Source organism: Rana temporaria, chromosome 2, assembly GCF_905171775.1.
Source record: "Rana temporaria chromosome 2, aRanTem1.1, whole genome shotgun sequence".
Taxonomy (NCBI): Eukaryota; Metazoa; Chordata; class Amphibia; order Anura; family Ranidae; genus Rana; species Rana temporaria.
Window position 1 is genome coordinate 123549588 of NC_053490.1, and position 18141 is coordinate 123567728.

The following is an 18141-nucleotide window of genomic DNA, read 5'->3' on the forward strand; positions in this document are numbered from 1 at the left end:
GCACACGCATTTACTACAATGCTATTATACACCGATTAGCCATAACAATATGATGACCAATCTAATATTGAGTAAGATCCCAATTTGCTACCAAAACAGCTCTGACTTGTTGCAGCATGGACGCCACTAGACCTCTGAAGGTATGCTGTGGTATCTGGCACCAAACTGTCAGCAGATTCTTTAAAAGGTAAGTTAGTTCACCTTAAAAAAAAATAAAAAAATAACGCATTTATTATTATTTTGTTCAGGCTCCTACAGACAGTCTGTGTAGCTGTCTGCCCATACCTCCGATAGAGGCAGGCAGTTTCTGAATGACAGGAATTTCATGAACTACCTAGAGCGCTCAACAGTGCCCTGGTAGCTGATTGAGATCTACAAGCCGTCAGCTGCAGAGGACAGAGCCCCGCACGGCTACACAAGTTTTGACTTGTGACAGCGGTTTGCTGTGCTGTCATGAAGGGGGGGGGGGGAATGGGGGAGGAGCAAAAAGATGCTGAACATGTTACACTCTAAATATGGGGGTAACATGTCCATAACGTTGAACTTAAAGGATAAATACACCTTTTGCAACACATTACACTAGAGCTGCATGATTAATCGTTAAAAAAATTGTGATCTCGATTCAACCCCCCTCACAATCTCTAAGCATAATTTCCTGATTCACTCATGTAACAAGTGTAGAGCGTTCTCTGCTCACAGCTGTCAAAAGAAAATATAATGGCAGCCTGACAAGATTTTCACAACATAGTCTGCTCTAGTAGATAACTATAAAACATTGTAACGTTTTGTTCTTGGATCAAAGGAATGAACTTCCGTGTGTAGATGAAGGCAGCTTTTCTGACACTTGTTTCTTACAAAGTTAAAATCTGTATTTTTTGCTAGAAAATGTATTGGAATCCCCAAACATTATATATAGCAAAGACCCTAGTCTAGGGAATAAAATTGCAATTGTTACAATATTTTCTGTCACACTGAGATGAGCGGCTAGGAGATCCATGCCCTGTAAGACTCGCCTCCTGCAAAAGGAGTTGACCCCAAGTACCAAGACCAGTTGTCCTGGTCCAGCATCAGGCGACTCCAGTAGCCCGCCTGCCGGTATACCTGATGGAAGACCCAAGTCACGGACGTGGCGTTGTCAGGCTCAATCTAGATCGGACTACCTAGCAACCTCCTTGACCACGAGGAGAGGCATAGCCTGATTGCCCAAAGTACTAGGACAAATAATGGTCGACAGGGTCTACAGCACCTGGTATTCCCAGGTGGAACCCCACCCAGGTACTAACCAGGCCCGACCCTGGGTAGTTACTGAAGGCAGACGAGAGCGGGCGTGTACAGGGAGGTTTGGCCGTAGGTTCACTCAAGTCCAGCAACTCTGGGCCGACTGGACCCCCCAGGGGCTCCCACAACACGAAAGGTTGGTGTCCATCGTAATCACCGTCCACAAAAAGGAAGAGACTATTTTCTGGACCGAAGAACGGGGGATCTCAGCCACCAATTCAGGAAGACGCTGACTAGGTGGCGCACCTGAACCTGACGATTCAGAGACAAGAGATTTGTACCACTCGGACAGTATTTCCCTCTGGAAATAAAAACATGCGTGGAACTGGGCATACGGTACCGCCTCGAAGGAGGCTACCCACAGACCTAGGATCTGCATGCAAACGGAGAGAAAACCGATTGCGTGATGCCAATGCCTACACCGCAGACTGAAGAGTCTGCAATTTCTCCAGGGAAAGAAAAAACCTACGCCACCGTGGAGTCCTACTCCAAAACTGAGTCGGACCAGAACCGACTCCAAATGTTTAACGCTCACCTGAATTCTTGGAGGGTCTGAAAAGCTACCGACACGACCACTAACTCTGAGTCAGAAAGTTGTCAAAGTAGCCCATGATGGCAAAGCCTCGCTGTTCCAACAAGGTTAGGATAAGTACCTTGGAGAAAACCTGTGGTTCAGGCGCCAGATCAAAAGGAAGGGCCACAACAGACAGTGGGCCTCCCCATCGAGAGGCACAGAAACCTCAGTGACTCTCGCAAAGTGGGACATGCATGCATGTATGCATCCTGATGTCCAAGGACACCAGAAAGTCCTCCAGATGGATCGCAGCTACCACAAGGCATCTTAGGCCCTTGAGGCCCAAAATCGGACGGACCCTGTCCATCTTTGGGAACAGATATGGATAGAATCCCTCACACCTCTAGACCTGCAGGAAGGTAAAATTACCCCGCAGCCTAGCAAGTACCACACTGCCCCAAGGCAGACTGACAAGCCGGGAGAGGGAGACACGAGGGAAGAAATCAGTTTGGTGGATCGGAAGGAACCCCATCTAGAACTCCGAAGACACCACCTCGCAGACCCACAGGTCGGAGATCAGGGAGGTTCACCCAGTTGTGAACAGAAAAGTCGACCCCCCACCCCAGAGACGGGTAGGGGAAGCTGCATACATTGGCGGGTTCGGGTGCCGGCGCTATCGGCTTACGCACACAGGGGTGTTTTAGTCCCCCAGCTGAGCCTCCGCTGGGAGGGTTCGCCCGCGGACCCTGACCGACGAAAAATACCACTTAAGTGTGGGAAAAGGAAGGACCCGGCCGACGGCGGGGCTCCTTTCCCCCTGGAAGTCTGAGGGAGGCGAGTGCTCTTCCCTCCAGTGACATCTTGATAATGTCATCCAGCGAGGACCCAAACGGTCTCCCACCCATAAAGGGTAAATCTGCCAGGGCGTATGTTAGAGCCCTGGCCAGCAGACTAGCATTCCAACCCAAGAAGGCGGCAACCATCTCCAAGACCGAAGCCCTGAATACCAAGGGCGCGGAATCTAGTGAAACACCCTAGACATATACAAGGCACTGGACCAGCTGGACAGTTAGCCTAATAACTTTGGGAGAGAGTCGGTGCTCCTCCACTGTCTGGTGCAAAAATGTTCACTCTGTAAGCGACTGGGACCCCAGCGTAGTACAATAAGCCGCAAGGCAGAACCCAGCATGGTAGACATGGAACGGGTCAGTACTTCGGATCATCTAACAGATCCATACACGCGGGGGTTCCCGCAATGGGGGGGTGGTCACCTATACATGACCCCCGGAGGGTCCACCATCGGAGAAGAATCTCTTGAAAGGGCTCTCCTAAAAGGGGCGGTGAGGGACTACAAAAAGCCCTCAGCAGCTTTTCTCATTCCGCATTCAGGAATTAATACAAGAGGGCACAGGAGGTAAAACCTACACAGAGCGGTCTGGTTTGCAAAAAAGACCGAGCCCTCAGCGGAAACCCAGCTGCACTATCCAGCTAAAGAGCTTCCCTTGCAGCAGTGAGAAACCAAATTTCTGGATCCCAGGTGTCTTCTATACAGGTAAGGAGCAAAGATTATGAGCACTCTCTCAAAGCGGAGTTCCACCCATAAATGGGGAGCAGATACCTGTCAAATCCAGGTATCTACTCCCACTTCCGGGGGAAAGATCGCCGCACTATGTAACATCCGGCCCATCCTCCTCCCCCCCGCTGCTTCTGGGAGACACACAGGACACAGAAAACAGCAGGGACCATTCAGAAAGCGCAGCGCAAAACTCGCGCATGCGCAGTAGGAAACAGGCTGTGAAGCCGTAAAGCTTCACTTCCTGTTTCCCTTAGTAATGATGCTGGCGCCTGCACCTGGAGCAATGGACGGGTCAACTTCGGGTGCTGACATCGCAGGCTCCCAGGACAGGCAAGTATCCTTATATTAAAAGTCAGCAGCTGCAGTATTTGTAGCTGCTGACTTGTTTTTTAACTTGGGCGGAACTCCACTTTAAAGGGAGTGCTCCTAATCTCAGCTTGTTACCTGAATAAAAAGACACCTGTTCACAGAAGCAACCAATCAGATTCCAATCTCCCCACCATGGCCAAGACCAAAGAGCTGTCCAGGGATGTCGGGGACAAGATTGTAGACCTACACAAGGCTGGAATGGGCTACAAAGACCATCGCCAAGTAGCTTGGTAAGAGGGTAACAACAGTTGGTGCAATTATTCGCAAGTGGAAGAAACACAAAATAACTGTCAATCTCCCTCGGTTTGGAGCTTCATGTAAGATCTCACCTTGTGGAGTTTCATTGGTCATGAAAACAGTGAGAATCAGCCCAGAACTACAGGGGAGAACCTGGTCAATGATCTTAAGGCAGCTGGGACCATAGTCACCAAGAAAACAATTGATAACACACTACACCTTGAAGGACTGAAACCCTGCCGTGCCCGCAAGGTCCCCCTGCTCAACAAAGTACATGTACAGACCCTTCTCAAGTTTGCTAATGAACATCTAAATGATTCCGAGGAGAACTGGCTGAAAGTGTTGTGGTCAGATGAGATCAAAATCAAGCTCTTTGGCATCAACTCAACTCAGTTTGGAGGAGAAGAAATGCTGCCTATGACCCAAAGAAAACCGTCCCCACCGTCAAACATGGAGGCGGAAAGATTATGCTTTGGGGTGCTTTTCGGCTAAGGGGACAAGACAACTTTACCACATCAAACGATGGACAGGGCCGTCAAATCTTGGGCGAAAAACCTCCTTCCCTCAGCCAGGACATTGAAAAAGGGCAGCCAATGGGTATTCCAGCATTAACAATTATCCAAAACACATGGCCAAGGTAACAATAGAGTGGCTCAAGAAAAAGCACATTAAGGTCCTGGAGTGGCCTAGCCAGTCTCCAGACCTTAATCCCATGGAAAATATGCGAAGGGAGCTGAAGGTTCGAGTTACCAAATGTCAGCCTCAAAACCTTAATGACTTGGAGAGGATCTGCTAAGAGGAATGGGACAAAATCCCTGCCGAGATGTGTGCAAACCTGGTAACCAACTACAAGAAATGTCTGACATCTGATTGCAACAAGAGTTTTGCCACCAAGTACTAAGTCCCCTTTCACACTGAGGGCGTTTTGCAGGCGCCATAGCGTTAAAAATAGCGCCTGGAAAACACTCTAAAACAGCTGCTCCATTCACTCAAGTATGAAAGCCTGAGGGCTTTCACACTGGAGCGGTGCACTGGCAGGGCGTCAGAAAAAGTCCTGCCAGCAGCTTCTTTGGAGCGCATTAGGAGTGGTGAACTCACTGCTCCTAATGCACTCCTGCACCATTGAAATCAATGGGCAGTGCCGTCGTAAAAAAAGCAGCTGTAGCAGCGCTTTGCGGGCGGTTTCAACCCTTTTTCGCCCACTAGCGGGGGTAAAACCGCCCCGCTAGCGGCCAAAAAGCGGCGCAAATCCAACAGTAAAGTGCAGCTAAAAATAGCACCGTTTTACCGCCGACACTCGGGGTGGCTCGATGTGAAAGGGCTCCAAGTCATGTTTTGCGAAGAGGTCAAATACTTAGTTCACTCATTAAAATGCGAATCAATTTATAACTTTTGTGAAATACATGTTCTGGATATTTTTGTTATTCTGTCTCTCACTGTTAAAATAAACCTACCATTAACCTTATAGACTAATCATTTCTTTGTCAGTGGGCAAATGTACAAAATCAGCACGGGATCAAATACTCCCCCATCACTGTAAGCTGCAATATATTACATTTTTGGTTTGAGGTTTAACTACTTGCCGACCTGCCGCCGTCGTTTTACGGCGGCAGGTTGGCTCCCCTGCGCGAGAGCCCGTAGCTCTACGTTGGCTCTCTTGCAGGCCACTATAGCGATCGCCGCCTGGGCACCCGCGATTGCTCGTTACAGAGCAGGGACCGGGAGCTGTGTGTGTAAACACACAGCTCCCGGTCCTGTCAGGGGGGGGGGGGGAATGCTGATCCTCTGTTTATACAATGTATGAACAGAAGATCAGTGATTTCCCCTAGTGAGGCCACCCCCCCCCCCCCACAGTAAGAACACACCCAGGGAACATACTTAACCCCTTCCCCGCCCCCTAGTGTTAACCCCTTCACTGCCAGTTGCATTTTTATAGCACTGATCGCTATAAACATGCCAATGGTCCCAAAAATGTGTCAAAAGTGTCTGAAGTGTCCGCCATAATGTCGCAGTACCGAAAAAAAAAAAAAAAAAAAAAAAAAAAAAAAAAATCGCTGATCACCGCCATTACTAGTAAAAAAAAAAAGACAAAAAAATACCCCCTATTTTGTAAACGCTATAACTTTTGCACAAACCAATCAATAAACGCTTATTGCGATTTTTTTCATGAAAAATATGTAGAAGAATACGTATCGGCCTAAAAACTGAGGAAAAAAATGTTTTAATATATATTTTTGGGGCATATTTATTACAGCAAAAAGTAAAAGATATTTTTTTTCAAAATTGTCGCTCTATTTTTGTTTATAGCGCAAAAAATAAAAACCGCAGAGGTGATCAAATACCACCAAAAGAAAGCTCTATTTGTGGGAAAAAAAGGACGGACGCCAATTTTGTTTGGGAGCGACCGCGCAATTGTCAGTTAAATCGACGCAGTCCCGAATCGCAAAAAGTGCTCTGGTCTTTGGGCAGCAATATGGTCTGGGGGTTAAGTGGTTAATACTTCTTTAAGGCTCGGTTCACATATGTCCAGCCGCGGCTTTTCTGCATCTTTTAAATAGAGTCCAGTGCAGTTTTGTTCACTGGTTCAAGTGAAATTCATGTGCAAATTTTTACATGAAATCGCACCTGGACTGAACTGAAAAATGCACAGGACTCTTTTTAAAAATGGACCACGGCTGGCCCACAGATATGTGAACCAGCTCAATAGAGAATGCTGCCAGTTCACATGTCATGCAAGTTGGATGCGGTTCAAAACGCATCCAATTCACATATATGTTAACCTCAGTGTGAAATGGGGATCCAAACGATATACCTGGAAAGCAGAAGGTCAGTGTGATGTGTTCATTTGAAAATGACATGCTCTGCAAAATTTGTGCCTGAAGCACAGCAGTATTTTTAAACCAATGCTTCTAGTCCATCAGCTTGATACTTCCTGTCTCTACTATTTTATGAATGGAATTAGCTGCTGCAAACTGCAGCAACTAATTTCATTCATAAAACTGCAAGGCTATTATTAGAAAGTGCAAAGACTTTGATCTATTGGTATCACTGCACTTTAGCCCTGGTTTACATTGAGGTCAATTCCCAAAAGTAGTTTCTGTACCACTTTTGGCAATTTCGGGGTGAGATTTCCATTGACATCTGTGCAGAAAGCCGCAGAGATGTCTCCGAAATCGCCCTGAAACTGGAACCGACATGCGGGAATGAAATCATGGGAGTTCAGCTGAACTTGCATGATTTCATTCCTGCAGTCAGTGAGAACCTGGGATCAATCAAGGTTTTCAGACAGCTGTATCTAGGAAATGACAGGACATTTCCCCACTCCCATGAATGCTTTCCACTGCACAACGACTTACCTTTCCCCTCAGTCCAGCTATCTTTGCTGACCCTGTCTAGAACTGCACAGCCTTTTCTACAAAAGCCTTGCCCCTCAGGTCTTCCAAGCACCATCCACTCCTATCTGCCATGAGTACTGTTACACCACTTTTACAGGAAAGGCTGTGTGGTGTTGGGCTGATGAATCGAGCAAGAAGGTAGGTAGGCAGCGGATGAACAGCACCGGTAGGTATAAGGGGGCTGATAAAAGGACAATTGTACAAAAGGTTCAACCTCACTGCCCTGAAATTGATGAGTGAGCTGCCTGGAAATCACATTGTGACAGCCTTTACTTCAGATCACGCTCACAGTGTTTATGTTTTGTGATGGATGGAAATAGGATTCAGACACTATATGAAAACCAATGCCCAGAAGTGACTACACAAGACTTTTCTCTGCAAACTGTTTATTACCCCAACATTTTAGATTCCTGATATGCTTCTGCTGTACCATGTACTTGTATGAGAAAGTATCCTGTTCTCTTTTGCCGCGTACACACGATCGGATTTTCCGATGGAATACCGCTCAAGCTTGGCTTCCAAACAGTGACGTACACTACGAAGAGCCGAGAAAATTAAGTTCAATGCTTCCGAGCATGCGTCAGAATTTTGCACGTTGGAATTGCTACAGACGATCGGATTTTCCGACAGGAATTTTTTTCCGTCTGAAAATTTAAGAACCAGCTCTCAATCTTTTCTTGGTGGAAATTCCAACAGCAAAACGTTCGATGGAGCCTACACACGGTCAGAATTTCCGTTCAAAAGCTCACATCGGACTTTTGCTGTCAGAATTTCTGATCGTGTGTACGGGGCATAAGTAGTGCTTTCTTTGTGTGAAATCTCCTGCGAATCCCTCTGCTTTCCTATCAAAAACTAAGCACACTGTGGTCAGTTCTCTAGCTGTGCTAGGAACTCAGTGTGCTCTCCTCCAATGATCAGACTTGTCCGGAACACACCCCCCTGCATGGCCTATCACTGGGAAGCTCAGTGTACTGTTGCTTCTCCTCCGACCAGCACCTTTGCAGCTGAGAACAGAGGGAATGTGATCACTTATAATAAAAAAGTGAAAAAAAGTTATTTACCGTATTTATCGGCGTATACCGCGCACTTTTTTGCCCTGAAAATCAGGGCAAAATCGTGGGTGCGCGGTATACGCCGATACCCGCTTTCCCGCGCCGAGTTTGAATACTGCGCCGACATATACCGAGCGCAATACACTCGTGTATTGTCAGACAGTCTCGGCTCCTCCCGTGCTGACGTCCTGGACGTCAGCGCGAGAGTAGCCGAGCATTGCCGACAATACACGAGTGTACTGCGCTCTGTATATGTTGGCGCAGTATTCAAACTCGGCGCGGGAAACGAGCGGGGAGGACGCCGCAGAAGGACGCCGGACTCAACGAAGAGGACACCCGAAGTCGCAGACGGACGCCAGACCCGACGAAGAGGACACCCGAAGCCGCAGACGTACGCCGGACCCGACGAGGCCGCCGATGGACGCCGCGCAAGACACCAAAACTGTAAGTACAAAAAAACGTGTGTTTTTTTTTTTTCTCTATCTATACACATATGTTTTGCCTTTCATTTTTATTTTAAACTGAATGGGTTGTTTTACACAGTGATTGTTTACAATCACTTAACCAAAATCCTATCGTGAAATGTAAAAGCTGCAAATGAGAACCCTGTCATCCAAAAATACTCACTGCCTGGACACGGTGCTACTCTTCTGGCTTCAATATTCGGAATCACTAACTTGGAGCTAGTATGCATAGCATAGGAATTAATATTTCAGGTCTGCATATATGTGCCCAGTGACTCAAAGTATTAAGGCCAGAGGGCCAGCAAAATAGCCAGTCAACTAACAATTTCAGGAGGGCCTCAACAGCAACCACATATCTTTTATGACTAAGGCTTCACACACACCAGAAAGCTAAAAACTGCTTTAGAAACTCTGGACAAAAAACGCAAATGTTTTAGCAGGTTTTTTTTAATGCCATTTAGCCTAGTATGTAAGCTACATTTAGTAGCTGTGCCATTAAGAAGCCGGGCCACCAGCATCCTTAACCAGTGAATAGCAAGGTGCTGACTCCCCCCCTTCCTATGGATTTTGGGGGGGACCCCACACCATGTTTTATTTATGTTGACATGGGTGTTCCAATCAAATTCCATACCAGACCAAAGGATCTGGTGTGGATTCAGGTGGTTCCCACCCCGTTTTTTGTTTTTTTCCCCCACTATTTTTATTGTCACGTGTTTTTTGTGTCCATGTTCATGAGCCCTACTAATGGTCAGAAAGGCACAGAAAATTGTGTCTCCTTAGCCTTCAATGCAAAAGCGTCCCCTCACATTGGCGGTCAATGGAGAAAAGCCCCTTTAATTATTTTTTTTTAATGTCTCCTTGGTGGTCATTGTAGGCGAGAGACAAATCTGTCATTCCTCACCCTCCCCCTGGCAACGTCTGGAGGAGCCCAAGGATCCCATGGAACCTTGGTCTAGAAGGCCTGACATATAGCAGCATACTGTCAAAAGGATAGGTAAAATCAAAGTGGTTGTAAAGTCAGAAGGTTTTCTATCTTAATGCATTAAGATAAAAAGCCTTGTGTGCAGCAGCCCCCCTAATTTTAACCAAGCCCCATCTCTGTCCAGCGATGTCCACGAGAGCCTCGGCTATCCGGGACGCTGCCTCCTGATTGGCTGAGATGCAGCAGCGGTGCTATTGGTTCCCGCTGCTGTTAAAGTCAGTTAACCAATCAGGAGAGAGAGGAGAATGGGCCAAACCGCAGCTCCATGACTGAATGGACCCTATTTTTCATCCATCTGGCAGATCGGATCTGATAAAAACAGACAGGCGGTCCGTTTTCATCCGATCCCCCATAGAGGAGAGCAGCGGTCTGACAGGTCGGTCCCTGCACAGTGTGCAGAGATGGAGCCGTCATCTGCCTGCTTAGCGGGGTCAACGGAGCGATCCCTCCTGAGCAAAGCGAAGTCCGTACACGGACACGTCCGTGTGAAAGAGCCCTTACAAAGAAAGATATCAAGTACACAAAGCAAACGTGAAAACATGTATTCTGCCACATTCAGTATAATAATCAAAATGATCAAAATGTGTTTCGGAAAAACGAGACAAGAGAATTGTGTACAATGCTCTTAAAGTGTAAATTCACCTTATCTGTAAGGTGAACTTACACTCGGCCCCCCTTCCCATTGCACCCGGTGCCGCTAACCTGGAGTCTGGCGTTCCCCGCACTGACAGATTGTATCGCCGCTGTACCGTCCGGGGGTTTGAAATCCCTGTGGCTTTTTCTCCTGTTCACCTGCAGTGACGGGACGGGCTGGCTACACAGGTTCTGATTGGATGGCGCCGACCAATTCGAATGCTTCTAAACGTATCTCCTAAAAACGTACCCCTGGATAAGTGAAAGTTCAATTTTTGGGTGGAACTTCGCTTTAAAAAAGGAAACCAATTCAGCCACCACATTGAAGGACTGCATTTAGATATCCTTTTATCCTCACTCCAATGATTACATGACTGCTCCCAATCTCAGAATCCTGTGCACTGGCAGGCAGCAACTCTTTGCAATATACGTCCCTACTCTGTACTCCTATTCCACATCTGTCAATGATGTCACTACTCTGTACTCCTATTCCACATCTGTCAATGATGTCACTACTCTGTACTCCTATTCCACATCTGTCAATGATGTCACTACTCTGTACTCCTATTCCACATATGTGTCAATGATGTCCCTACTCTGTACTCCTATTCCACATCTGTGTCAATGATGTCACTACTCTGTACTCCTATTCCACATCTGTGTCAATGTCGTCACTACTCTGTACTCCTATTCCACTTCTGTGTCAATGATGTCACTACTCTGTACTCCTATTTCACATCTGTGTCAATGATGTCACTACTCTGTACTCCTATTCCACATCTGTGTCAATGTCGTCACTACTCTGTACTCCTATTCCACATCTGTGTCAATGTCGTCACTACTCTGTACTCCTATTCCACATCTGTGTCAATGATGTCACTACTCTGTATGCTTATTCTGTATGTGCGCAAATTATATAATTTCCCATCTGTCTTAATGATGTCACTTCTCTGCACTACTATTTCCCATTTCTATTAAATGATGTCACGTCTCATCACTGCTATATTAAAAGTAGAACTACAGGCACAACTTTGTTTTCCATTTCAGATAGAGTAGGGGAGAGTTATAACCCCAGTAAGGTTTATTTTTGACATCTTTATCCTTTTGGGGAGATTTCTCTTCACTTCATGTCCCATAGCCAAACAGAAAGTGAGAGGAAATCTCTGCAAATTAACAGAATCTCTTAGGCCCCTTTTACACGGGGCAGTGGAGGTGCGGTGGCGGTATATCGGCGCCGATATACCGCCGTATTTACCGCGATATTCGGCCCCTAGCAGTGCGATTTTAACCCTCGCTAGTGGCCGAAAAAGGGTTAATATCGCCGGCAAAGCGCCTCTGCAGAGGCGTATTTCCGCGGTTTCCCATTGATTTCAATGGGAAGGAGCAGTGCAGGAGCGGTACACACCCCGCTCCTATACTGCTCCAAATATGCGGCTAGCAGGACTTTTGGAGCGGTCCTGCTAGCGCACCGCTTCAGTGGGAAAGCCTTCGGGCTTTCACACTGAAGACTGCAGGGCACGATTTTTTTCAGGCGGTATAGCAGCGATATTTTTAGTGCTAAACCGCCTGAAAAGTGTGTCAGTGTGAAAGGGGACTTAGGGACCCCCCAGGTCACCAGAACTAGTGTCCCCTTTTGAACATTTCCCTATTACTTTTCTGGAGACAACCCAAAACTCATTTTACTTTCACTTTCAATGATAATGGTACACAGGACAAATAGAGAGGGTAAATTTCTCGAACAGGGATGCAGACAGCAATAAAATCTAAAAGGTGTTCTAATCCATCTCCCCTCTATTTAAAACTAAAAAGAAAAAAAAAGCCATTAGTTATACTTTACTGATGTCACTTCTCTGCGCTACTATTTCCCCATTTCTATTAATGATGTCACTACTCTGCACATCAATTGCCCATATTAATGATGTCACTACTCTGCACTGCTATTCCCCATATTAATGATGTCACTACTCTGCACTGCTATTCCCCATATTAATGATGTCACTACTCTGCACTGCTATTCCCCATATTAATGATGTCACTACTCTGCACTGCTATTCCCCATATTAATGATGTCACTACTTTGCACATCTATTGCCCATATTAATGATGTCACTACTTTGCACATCTATTGCCCATATTAATGATGTCACTATTCTACACTGCTATTTCCCATATTAATGATGTCACTACTCTGCACTGCTATTCCCCATATTAATGATGTCACTACTTTGCACTGCTATTCCCCATATTAATGATGTCACTACTCTGCACTGCTATTCCCCATATTAATGATGTCACTACTTTGCACTGCTATTCCCCATATTAATGATGTCACTACTCTGCACTGCTATTCCCCATATTAATGATGTCACTACTCTGCACTGCTATTCCCCATATTAATGATGTCACTACTTTGCACTGCTATTCCCCATATTAATGATGTCACTACTCTGCACTGCTATTCCCCATATTAATGATGTCACTACTCTGCACTGCTATTCCCCATATTAATGATGTCACTACTCTGCACTGCTATTCCCCATATTAATGATGTCACTACTCTGCACTGCTATTCCCCATATTAAAGGGGTTGTAAAGGTAAAAGTAAATTTCACCTTAATGCATTCTATGCATTAAGGTGGAAAAACATCTCAGCATTAGTGACCCCTCCCCCGAGCCCGTTTACTTACCTGACCCTTCGAAAGTCCCGCGCCGTGAACGTGCAGGCTTCTCGGCTCATTAATTGGTTGATTAAAAGCAGCGCAGCCATTGGCTGGCGCTGCTGTCAATCGCATACAGTGATGTGGCGCACCGGGGGGCGGGGCCGAGTTAAACAGTGAGCGGCTATGGTAGCTGGCTGTATTACAGGAGCGCGCCCGCAAGAACTCATCACCATGCGAGCTTGCTCGCATGAAGGCGATGAGTTCTAGCAAAGGGGAGCCGAGACAGCGGTCGAGGGACCCCAGAAGACGAGGATAGGGGCCACTCTGTGCAAAACGAGCTGCACAGTGGAGGCAAGTATAACATGTTTGTTATTTAAAAAAAATATATAATATATATATATTATTTTATATACCCTTTAATGGTGTCACCGCACGTCTATTCCACATAATAATGATGTCACTTCTCTACACTGCTATTCCACATCTGTGTGAACGATGTCACTTTTCCTTACTACTATTTCCCATTTGAATTAATGATGTCGCTACTCTGCACTTCTATTCCACATCTTTGTGAATGATGTCACTACTGTGCATTTTCCACCAATATAAGAACAGAAGCCTGCAGCAGGAATGCACATATAAAAGGTGACAACACCATTGCTGTATTGAATGGCAGCATGTGAGAGTTGTCACCTTATCTACACTACCTGTGCTGATCACAGGATGAAGAGGTAAAATTCAACAGCAAATGAAAAGTTATGAAAGATTATGCAACGGAACTTTAAAAGGGGCAATCCTATACATAAAACAGAATTTTGGGTTAACATACAGTTTTAATATGAGCATGTCTTTGGTACCAAATATTGATGATAGGATAACTGGCCCTTGTCTGTCTTTGTATGCATGTGAGATAGAAATCTAAAGATAACCAATAAAAAACAGCCAGCAGGGAGCTGTTTATTGCATTAAAGACATGCAAAGTCTCTTCTGCAAGAACACTTACCTGCCTGCTCACAGTCTTCTATTGAATGGACACTGACCTGTGCATGCGCAGCTCAGTGTGCATTCTCCGGCTGTGCAAGGATGATGGACTCCTCTGTGAATGCGCGGGATGATGTAATTCCACCACATGCCGCCAATCAAGAGACCAAATACCCAGGACCTGGAAACAGCCAGGGAGAAGATGACAGTGGCCAGCGAGGAATTTAACCTTACTGGAATGAGGTGCCGAGTATTCCTTTCAGTTTAGTTCCACTTTAAAGCGGTATTAAATCCAAAACCAAAAATAGAATATATTGCAGCTTACCGATCACTAGATGTGGTGGCTGCATTTGTTTTCACCTGATGTTCCGGCCAGCAACACCTCTCCTGTATTAGACAGACACCACTCTGGATGAAGGAGAAACAGAGATACCTTTGGATAGCAGCACTGCAGAATGAGGGGGGAGGACAGTGCTAGAAGTACTAGCAGATTTAGATACACTAAACAAGTTGAAGCCAAACTCCAGCTCACACTTTATAATCAGTTAAGGGGTTGTAAAACCTCAGACATGAATCATGAAGAAAGCATACCCCTATAGGGTGCACTTGTCTCAATCCACAGCACCAAGTACCATTTCTGTCTGCTACTTTGTTCCTCTGCTATCAGCATGAATCACTTCTGACAAGTTTTCCTGAAAACCAAGACAAGGCAGGGATCTCCAGCACACAGCCCGTGATTGACAGCCTCAGTTCTGTTCCTGTGTGGATGGGGGCGTGTCCCTCCAATCAGCTTTCAGAGCTCGCTCTCTCTCTCTCTCTCTCTCTCTCACACACACACACACCCTTTTTTCTGAACTCGCAAACCACCTTGATAAATTATGAATTTTGAACAAATGTAGCTAAAAGAAGACTGCAGATAAGCAGGTATAACTTATGTAGGAGGATTTGCTTCATCTGTGTATCACCTGAGGCCAGTCACTTCACTGGGTAGATTTGAAAGCTTACAACCACTTTAAATAAAGAAAAGCTGACCATTGTAAGCACCCTTACCAGTGGCAATTGGTTTGTATCATTCCTCTAAGGCTGCTTCCACATTGCTCCGTACTAAAAACACATATGCGTTTTGTCATGTTTATTGGTTGCCTGACATCAGCCCGCATCTTGTGAAAAAATAAATAAAATGTCTTTCAAAAAACACACCAAAAAGGCAACTACCGGTGCCCCTTTGATACGTTTTCTATTCATTTAAATGGGGAGGTGCGTTCTTGTTTTTTTTTTTTTACAACACAACACATGCACCAAAAATGCAGCATGCCGGACTTTTAAAAATGCAACTGACCGGTGTGCAGCCTTACATCGGTCATGCATTTATCTTCCGATTTTGTGAGGAAAACCCGATCGGTGTGAAAGGGTGCCAAGTCCTCGTTGACACTGACAGCGGGATAGAAATCTGAACTCGCACAATTTCATACCGCATTTCAGTCCGACTTCGGGGGGCGATTTCAGAGACATCTGTGCGGGTTGCTGCACAGATGTCTATACAAATCGCACCCCGAAGTCACCAAAAGTAGTACAGAAACTACTTTTGGGAATCGGTGTGGCGACGCAAAGTCAGCCCATGCCAAATCGCATCAATATGAACCTAAGCTCAATGCCGCTTTGAAAATTGTGCGACTTCATCTGAAATTGCATGATTTCAAAGCTGCATGTCAGTGCAACTTGGAAGACATCTGTGCGGCTTCATGTACAGCTGTCTATGCAAGTCGCACCCAAAATCGCCAAAAGTAGCGCAGAAACTACTTTTTCAAATGGGTGCAACGCTGCAAAGTCAGCATTGCATCGATTTGAACATGGCCATTGCCGACAACAAGGTGTGACTTGACAGATCATATCTCATGACAGGTCGCACCCAAAAATCGCCAAAAGTAGTGAACTACTTTTTCAAATAGATGCAGCACCTCAAAGTCAGCGTTGCACCGATTTGAATATGGCCATTGAAGACAACAGGATGTGACTTGACGGGACAAATCGCATGTCAAGTCGCACTGATGTTCAAACTGGTGCGGCGACGACGACTTTGCAGTGGCAGGTCAAATCGCACAACAGGTCGCTCCAATGTGAACGAGTACTAGCTGTTACATTTGCAGGAGAGCAAAAACAACAGACTTACTGGCTGGATCACCAGATAAAAATAAACACACAAAAAAAGAAAACAAAACACAGCCACCGCATCTAAGAATTGGAAAGCTGCAATCTAATAAATGTTTGCTTTTGGGTTTAATATCTGCCCATACACAATACAATCAGATCATACAATCGCCATCATCTAAAGGCAGACCCTTGGCATGACATACTGGGTACATCTAAAGAACATGGTACAAGTGAGTTGCATAGCATACAGCCAGCTTTGGATTGTAAGCTCTTGATGTGAATATACAACTGTAATACATACAATACAACAATTGTGCATGCCTTGTGTACACAACAGACACACACTGCGATGTGTTTGGAGCCGCTGATCCCCCTTAGTAAATGTTAGTAGGCAGACACAGATGCAGAGGACCCAAGCAGGGTACTTCATATGTCACCCTCCCCCCAACACCTGGAGATGTGACATGATCTTGTCATGTGTGTTACAGACAGACACCAGCTGCTATCACACAGACACACAGGCCATGCCATGTGGATAGAGGTGGCTGTGTGCAGGGCAGGGTGCAGACTTACCTCCAGCAGATGAAGTTTGTTGGTGGCAAGTGAAGTGATGACAGGCCAGGCTTCCCAGGGCAGGGATGTCCCTCCAGCACAAGCAGCAGCTGCCCCCTTCCTCGCAGGCCTTTTGTGGCAGGAAGGTAAATAAATGAAAAGACAAAGAGCAATAAAGCCTGCCCCTGTTTTATTGCTTCCCTTTCATTCTTGTTATTGTTTTGTTTTTTGGATGTTGTTGTTGTTGTTGTTCTTGCAGCAGCAGCTGCCCCTCCTTAGGCTCCTCTGGGCAGGCAGTGGGGGGTTGCTCTTGTCTTCTGCTCTGTGTCTGGATGCATAAGGACAACGCTTGACCAGCGAGTGCCCAGGGAACCTGTGTGAGGGGCACCCGGGGGTCCCTTTTACCTGAGAAGATAAGTGGTCAGCTTGTGCACTTAGCTGGCTCAGGCCTGTGCTTGCTAGTAGATTTCCCAGCTCCCCCTGCCCTCTCTCTTCTCAGTGGCTGTTTTCCTTCCCTGGGCTCCAGAGCCAGATCATGGAGTTTCCTGTTGCGCATGCGCCGTCGGGCAGCCCTGGGGATTCCGTGCCCACATTGCACAAGCCTGCGCTACGGGAGCCGAGATGACAGCGCGGCGGCCATCTTGGTTATGGGCAAGCAGATACGTCGCCGTTTCGCAACGGCTTTTGGCTGCCCCCCCTCCAAGGCGTCTGTGCGAGGCAATAAAATAACAGCCGTGTGGTGATGTTGCGATTTTTCGGGATCTTTAAGCCGTTTCGCGAATGTTTTCCGAGCCCGTCTGCTCCCGCGCCTGGTTTGCATGGAGCTGAGCGTTCACAAGATGGCTGGTTACATAGGCATGTTTTACAAGTGTGTAGGGTTCGTTGCACGAAGAACATGTATGATACATGAGGGGAGTGACAGGCGGGAGAACGTCTGCTCAGAGCTGGAGCCAACCAAACATGGAGCAGCGCGGGCTGTGCGGGCTTTATGAGGAGCCTAGTCACAGATCTGATCCATCATTCCTGTCACAGAGACACATGGAGGGGGGAGAGGTGCCTGCCACTGCTGAGCACAAATAATGAAATATGGCAAATAAAAAACAAACCATTGATATAATATTTTATTCTTACTGGCCTCACAAAGATGGAATTCAATAAGAAGTGAAAATAAATAAATAAAATATATGCCAGTTTTGTGCACGGTTACCAGAAACAGGCATTTTCTGCTACAATGAGTGGCCAAAAAACATCAAACCTCAATTGGCCTTCGTATCAGCTGCAGTGTCCTGGTACAGGA

General features: G+C 46.2%; 1 protein-coding gene across 1 annotated transcript in view; it reads right to left on the reverse strand.

Moving 5' to 3' along the window:
• Nucleotides 1-17763, reverse strand: part of MBD6 (methyl-CpG binding domain protein 6) — a 98915-nt gene extending 81152 nt beyond the window's left edge. The window contains exon 1 of the mRNA XM_040340914.1: nt 16866-17763. The gene's annotated coding sequence lies outside the window, so the exon portion shown is untranslated. The remainder of the gene's footprint in view (nt 1-16865) is intronic.
• Between the last annotated feature and the right edge of the window lie 378 nt (nt 17764-18141).